We start from the raw sequence: 6,000 nt of genomic DNA, 5'->3' as shown, positions 1-6,000 counted from the left end.
ATACGCACCTAGGGAACTTTTACTGCAACAATGTAGGTTCTGAGCAAGTTTAGGCACCTACAGGGTTCTGGGGCAACAGAGCTGGGGTTTGGTGACTCTTAGTGGCCTGATTCTGGGATTTAGGCATGTGAAGTGGCCGTTAGGCATTTAAGAATTTAGCCAGTACCTTTACCCTACAATAAAAACAGGGCCGGCTCTACAGTTTTTGCTGCCCCAAGCACTGAAAAAAACTGTCGCCCCGGATGGCAAAAGGAAGAAGCTGCCGCCGAATTGCCGCCGGGGCCGGAGGAACTGCCGCCCCTTCCGAACTGCCGCCCCAAGCACCTGCTTGGAACGCTGGTGCCTGGAGCTGGCCCTGAATAAAAAGTAGGCTAATGGGGCCAAATCCTCCTCGTCATATTCACGTGCATAGGCCCAGCAAGTTCATGTATTAAGGTGAGCAGGATTTGTTGCTCAGTTTTCAGAAGATCAGACCCCACCACAAAATAAAGATAGTGTGAAGGCTGATGTTACAACACTATTAAAAATAGCACAAAATACTTTGCAGAGGGAGGTAGAAGAGAAAAGGAGAAAGAACACTTCACTGAGTTGGATACCGAGAGAAAGTGAAAATGAAGTAGAGATGGAGTTAAGTAAAAGGAAAGAGCTACAATGTTTGAAGCCGTGAAGATGCAAATGGATAATTTTGCAGACTGGTTCTAGTCAGCTGAGAATGGAAGGGTGCAGTAAGGGGAGAAAGGAAAAGTGAGTTTCAGAGACTGAAGCAGAAAGGAAGTTTCGAATGTGAGATTTGAAGAGGAGAAATGAATCAGTGCAGAAAGGAACAGATAGAAAGCCGTTGGATAGGAAACAGAAAAAGAGCTTTGAAAAAGGCTCAAACAATATAATTTCTCACTACTAATAATGTTGTTTGGTGAATAAGGAAATAGGTTTTCTCAGCTGCCTCTTCTTGCAAAGCCTTTTGAAATATAAAAATCTGGTCTATATTCATGAGAACCTAAGTTTAAAAAAAAAACCCTCCATTTGAGAGTCTTTTTTACTCTGAACAGAGGAAAACAAGTGTGAGAGTATTTCTGAAATTTTGGTAGAATATGAAGTGAACGGTCTGGGCTGGATCTTGTTTTGCTTCCCCTTCAAATTTCCAGGAAAGTCAATAGAATTTTGGGTTCCCAAGCAATACAGAATCTAATGTAAATGTTGCATATTGTTGAAAAGATGGCCTCAGTCTGTGGGGGAGAGATTCTTTCAGTGTTTCTATTTCTGGTGAGTTATAGAAGAAGCATAATATCAGTATGGTGCCACTTTAGGGGTGTGGGGCAAGGGCTCTTGTTAAATCAAATCCCATTCATCTGGCTTCATCCCTGACACTGGATTTGGTACCCAAATAATGGGTACTGTACTAGTTCAGTTCAGTTGCTCTAATTTCAGATTTAGGGTAACATTGTTTAGTTAACATGTATCCATCCTCAGTAATAATTCTGCTTGGTGCAGAGCTGTCTTGTTTTAAATTTCCAGTGAAAAGAAAGAAAATATATAACGTCTCTGTTCCTTTGGTTAGAAAATTACTCTAAGTACATATTCCGTTTAAACTGTCAAGGGCTGGGGGTGGGGGGATTTGCTTGATACCAGAAAAGTCTTTTCCTTGTAATCTAACCACTAGAAATTGAATGTATTTGTGTGTAACTTTAGATCCTAAAACAAATACCGCAGAAAAGCCAATTTCTAGCAGTCCTTTCATTATCTAAAAGTAAAAGGCAGAAACACAGTTGTCATAAACAAGTAATTATTTTAATGTCATGCTTCTTATGGCCAACTAGTAAATCCCCTAGCTGTAGACTGCACTCCATCATTTCACTTATCTGGTTCTAAAATGTATTACTTGAGGCTGTTATTGTAACATGGGTCAGTTGAGACCTGGAAGATGGAAATTACTATTGAAGACATTAAGGTCCATACCACACAATTGAAGACCTCGAGAAAATATGCAATTTGTTATTGTTTTTTTTTTAAGTTACAGATCTAGGTTGTTTAATCTTTGATATTTTTATCTTATTCCGCTCCAGTATCTTTTTTAATTTCCCAAACAATAATTTAATATAAAAAGTGAATGGAGCTAAAGATTCAATGCAGTACAGTAGAATTATTGTTGAAAGGGAAAGGACAGCAGCCCTGTGGATCTATTCATGTGGCAGATACAGTAAAAGTACTGTTAGGAAACATTTGCACACTAGTTAGATCAAGACAAGAGGAGGTCTTGCATCCCCCAAATGAATTCAGGTTATAGTTTAGCTCCTTCCCAGGACTTTAAAGGTTATGTTTTATATCCAGATTTAAGATCGTTGAGAAGTCTCCATGTGCTGCACTGAATTGCACTTCATTCACTGTAAAGAGAATCCACTGTGGTTTGCATCCCTCCCACGTCCCAAGCAGTGCTTTGTTTCAAACTGGAGACCAACTGATTGAAGTGGGATTGAGCACTCTGAACGTCAGTCCTGTCTGTGAGCGTCAGGTTTTGACCATATAGCCCCTAGGTTTTAGCTTCAGCAGTCAGAGAAGGAGCAGGCTGAAATCAGCAAAAGGGGGATGGGGAATCTTTTGCTTTTATTCCCCCTGCTCCTTCGCTTGCTGTCACAAAGGCACTGGTAAAAGAGTCTTAGAGCTCCAAGCGAGCGGATTTACACGTGGCTTCCACTGCGGTTTCATCTCATAATCGAAATCCAAACGGTTTGAAATGATAGCTGTCTAACTGGATCGTAATGCAGCGGATTTGGAAAATCAGAGAGGAGGGACGCAGCTTTCTTTAGTGATATGCTATGAAAAGGTAAGCAATTATAAATCAGTGTGTTACTGATCGGATTGTGCAAAAAAAAAGTCAATAGAAATATCCTCTCCATTTAGCGACTCTGTGAAATAAAATAAGTAAATAAACATTAATATTCAAAATAACAATACATCCTGCGAAAGAAAACCCCACCCCGCCCCCTCTAGAAAAGCAACGTGTCTCCCATTTCAACGATATCCATAAAGCAAACAAGACAGCTTAATTGTTTGTTTCTCTAAGGGAAGGAGCTAAACCTGGAATTAATTTGGTTCAGCCTGTGAAACAATCCGTTTGCTCTGCCTAATTCCGGCAATTACAGAAGTTTTCCCAGGCACAAATAACATGTAAATCAGCCGCGGAGCGTGGGGCTGGGGCTGCTGCTGGAGGCAAGCGCGAAAGACAGGCTGCGCGCTGCCTCCGCCGCACCTGAGCCTGGGGGGCGCTGCTGCTGCCACTCGCCGGAGCAGCGGCGTTGAGCGGCAGCGGGGTTCCCGCTCGGCGGGTGGGAAGGCGGCGGATTAATTTATTAGCTGTCTTCTTGCGCCTCGCTGGCTCTGAGACACGGACGGATTAACCCAGCCAGCCGCTCGCAAACTGGGATCGGTGGGGTGGGGGAGACAACTGCGACCTGATCTGCCGCCCGGGCCCAGCCCTGTTTCCCTGGAGGGCCATCGGACGGGGTGGCATCATGGTGCTTCAGCTTAGGGCCCTCGGCGAACGGGTAATGTCAGGGAAACGCGATGGGGGCTTACACAATAGACTGCGATACTCCTCCACAGAACACGCGTTCTGCAACCTAGAGAGGTAGCGAGAGCTGGACGTAGCCTGGGTCTGTCTGTACAGAGCGGAGCCTGGAGCGGGAGGAGCTGTGTCTGCGTCTCGGCGGACCGCGCCGCTGAGAAATGCGCCACGGTGCCCTACTAGCGTGACGGGAGGCAGGGGAGCTCCCGCCCTGCTAAGCCGTGCGCAACTCGGGCGTCCGAGCCTGCTGCCACTGAAGTTAGTGGGGGGGTTGCCGTCGCCTTCGGAGGAAGCCGGATCAGGCAGCAACTTTGCAAATGTAATCAACCCTCGCATTGTTGGCCCTGGCGAATCAGTGCAGCGGCCCCTTCTGGCACACAGGGAACACAGCTCTGAGACGTCTTTCTCCCAAGGCTAAACCCCTCTAAGCTAGGTAGAGCTACGGTGTGCGTGCATGTTCTTAATCATCTCCTCTGAGATGCACACACAGACTGTACTTATATATAGGCATATGCTGGGTCCCTTGTGTACACACGCAGCGGCACTTCGGTTTCAGAGGTACAAGTTAGACCACCTGAGGCTTCTGATTTGTTTTTGTCTCCGGGCGCTTTTTCATGGCCATCTTTTCCGCTCTTTCCTTCTGCAGATCTTGATACACAAGTGTAGCTCCCTGCTATTTTGCTGGTTCTGTCTCTTAAAAGGAAACATTGCTACTGGAAATAGTTTTAGTGGACCCGGAACAATCGCGATGGTGGAAAATTTCGATTGCCAGCATTTCTGGTTGCCTCACTCAGTACAAATCTGAGGTAAACATAAGCATATACATGTGGAATAGAAAGAAGGATATGCCTTGGGAAGGGAGAGAAGTGAGGATCTATTGGCCTTTGGCAAGTTTCCCCTTAAAAAAGTCTTTTTTAACATGGGCGATGGATGGAGGCTGTGTCTTGGCAATTTGATGTTTTTAGAAGGAAGGTTATCCCTTTCCCTCTCTTCATGCACCTGTATAAAATAAATCAAATATTTAAAATGTGCGTGTGTAGGATTTTTTTATTGGGGATTTTTTTTTGGCACTGCATTCACTTTGTTAAGAATTTAAATTAAAAATATTCTCACTGCATGTAAATACAAAAGTTCAAGCACAATATTCAGACTATCATAGCAGTTCTGTTAGTTTATTGTTTATTCTTGGCATATATTTTCTTTCAAGAGCTGTTATATCTACATATTTTTACAAGACTACTATGTACTGAACAGTTATTTTACGTATCTTATAGGCAACTCGCTTTGTGTGTAGGATGTTCATTGCTCTAGGATGTGAGCACCGGAACAGTTCTCAGAATTAGAAAGTCTTAACAATTCACTTACCCATATCCTTTAAAACTTCCATTTAAGAAAATCGATGAGCAAATTCTGTCTTGTATCTCCTCTCCTGGAGCACTTCTTCCTTGCCTTTTTTTTTTTTTTTTTTGCGTCAACAATCAGTAATACTTCTCTCATCGCTGATTCACCCCCCGTCCTGATTACAAACACAGCACTGTACATCAATACTGTATATGGGGTAAGGGCTTTTTCAGCTCTTCACTTTCGTTATCGCCTTGTTTGTACATGTCGGGGGGCGGGGAGGAGAGGGAGGGGGAATATGCACTTGGAAACTTGCCATGCTCTCACCCTATCCCCTACCCATTGCACATGCTCATCCTTGTTGGTTATAGCAAGGGACTGGAAAGAAAGGGTGGGTGGAATCAAGTGAGTCCAGCTGGAGAGATCCAGTCCGGGATTTGACTCCACCCGCAGCGTAGCAGCCTTCCTTTGACAGAGGAGTTGGGACTCGGAGACTAGCAGGGCACAGGGAGAGAGGTTACTCTGAACTCCTCTACAAACACAGTTCAATGACCAGGAGCTTTGGGCTAAAGCAACCGCGCTTTCCTGCCGCGGCGTACAGAGTGCCGCCTGCCTAGGAGTTTTCCTGAAGCAGCCTCTACACCTGGCGCACTTTTGGTAGAAAGGGAGCAGGACAAGACCCTGAAATGACTTATCTCCTAAGATTCGACTGAAGGGGACTTCCTGGAGTAGGATCCTAGTGGAATTTGGGTTTGGAGAGGAGTTGCTAAACCTTTTTTCCTCTTCCCCCTTTTCTCTCCCGTCATTGGAAATGAGCAAATTGCGTTTGCATTCCAGAAAGTAGCAATATTAAACATCCCATCCCCCAAAGAAGCACACATGTAGTACTGACAAAGGATTGCAAAGGAGAGAGTGGATCCAGTTTCCCAGAGAGATCCCCTTAAATGGATTACTAAATGGGACACTACATCAGCTAGTTCTTGTCCTCTAGCTGCCTAGATACATGCACCGAAAAGGTACAGTACTCCCCTCTCCATATCTATATCTAATCCTTTGGGTTGCTTGCAAAGGAAGGCTCCTCCTGGCTTGCACTGGCG

The 6,000-nt window shown here is 44.7% G+C and overlaps 1 protein-coding gene and 1 long non-coding RNA gene across 7 annotated transcripts in view; one reads left to right on the top strand and one right to left on the bottom strand.

Annotated features, from left to right (window-relative positions):
• Positions 1–1,744: 1,744 nt before the first annotated feature.
• On the bottom strand, positions 1,745–5,685 carry LOC140911531 (uncharacterized). The gene is made up of 3 exons (XR_012159016.1): positions 4,928–5,685; positions 3,574–4,561; positions 1,745–2,903 (listed from the first exon to the last, which is right to left on the bottom strand). It is a non-coding gene; the product is annotated as an uncharacterized lncRNA (long non-coding RNA).
• The window catches only part of SEMA6A (semaphorin 6A), a 143,071-nt gene continuing 139,797 nt past the window's right edge, over positions 2,727–6,000 (top strand). For 2 of the 6 annotated variants that reach the window (XM_073344768.1, XM_073344764.1), the window contains exon 1: positions 5,326–5,919. The gene's annotated coding sequence lies outside the window, so the exon portion shown is untranslated. Of the gene's footprint in view, positions 2,822–5,320; positions 5,920–6,000 lie in introns of those variants that run through there. The other 4 variants (XM_073344767.1, XM_073344770.1, XM_073344771.1 and 1 more) reach the window with 4 other exon arrangements.

This window comes from Lepidochelys kempii, chromosome 5, assembly GCF_965140265.1.
Source record: "Lepidochelys kempii isolate rLepKem1 chromosome 5, rLepKem1.hap2, whole genome shotgun sequence".
In the NCBI taxonomy this organism is placed as follows: domain Eukaryota; kingdom Metazoa; phylum Chordata; order Testudines; family Cheloniidae; genus Lepidochelys; species Lepidochelys kempii.
This window is presented reverse-complemented; position numbering and strand designations above follow the sequence as displayed.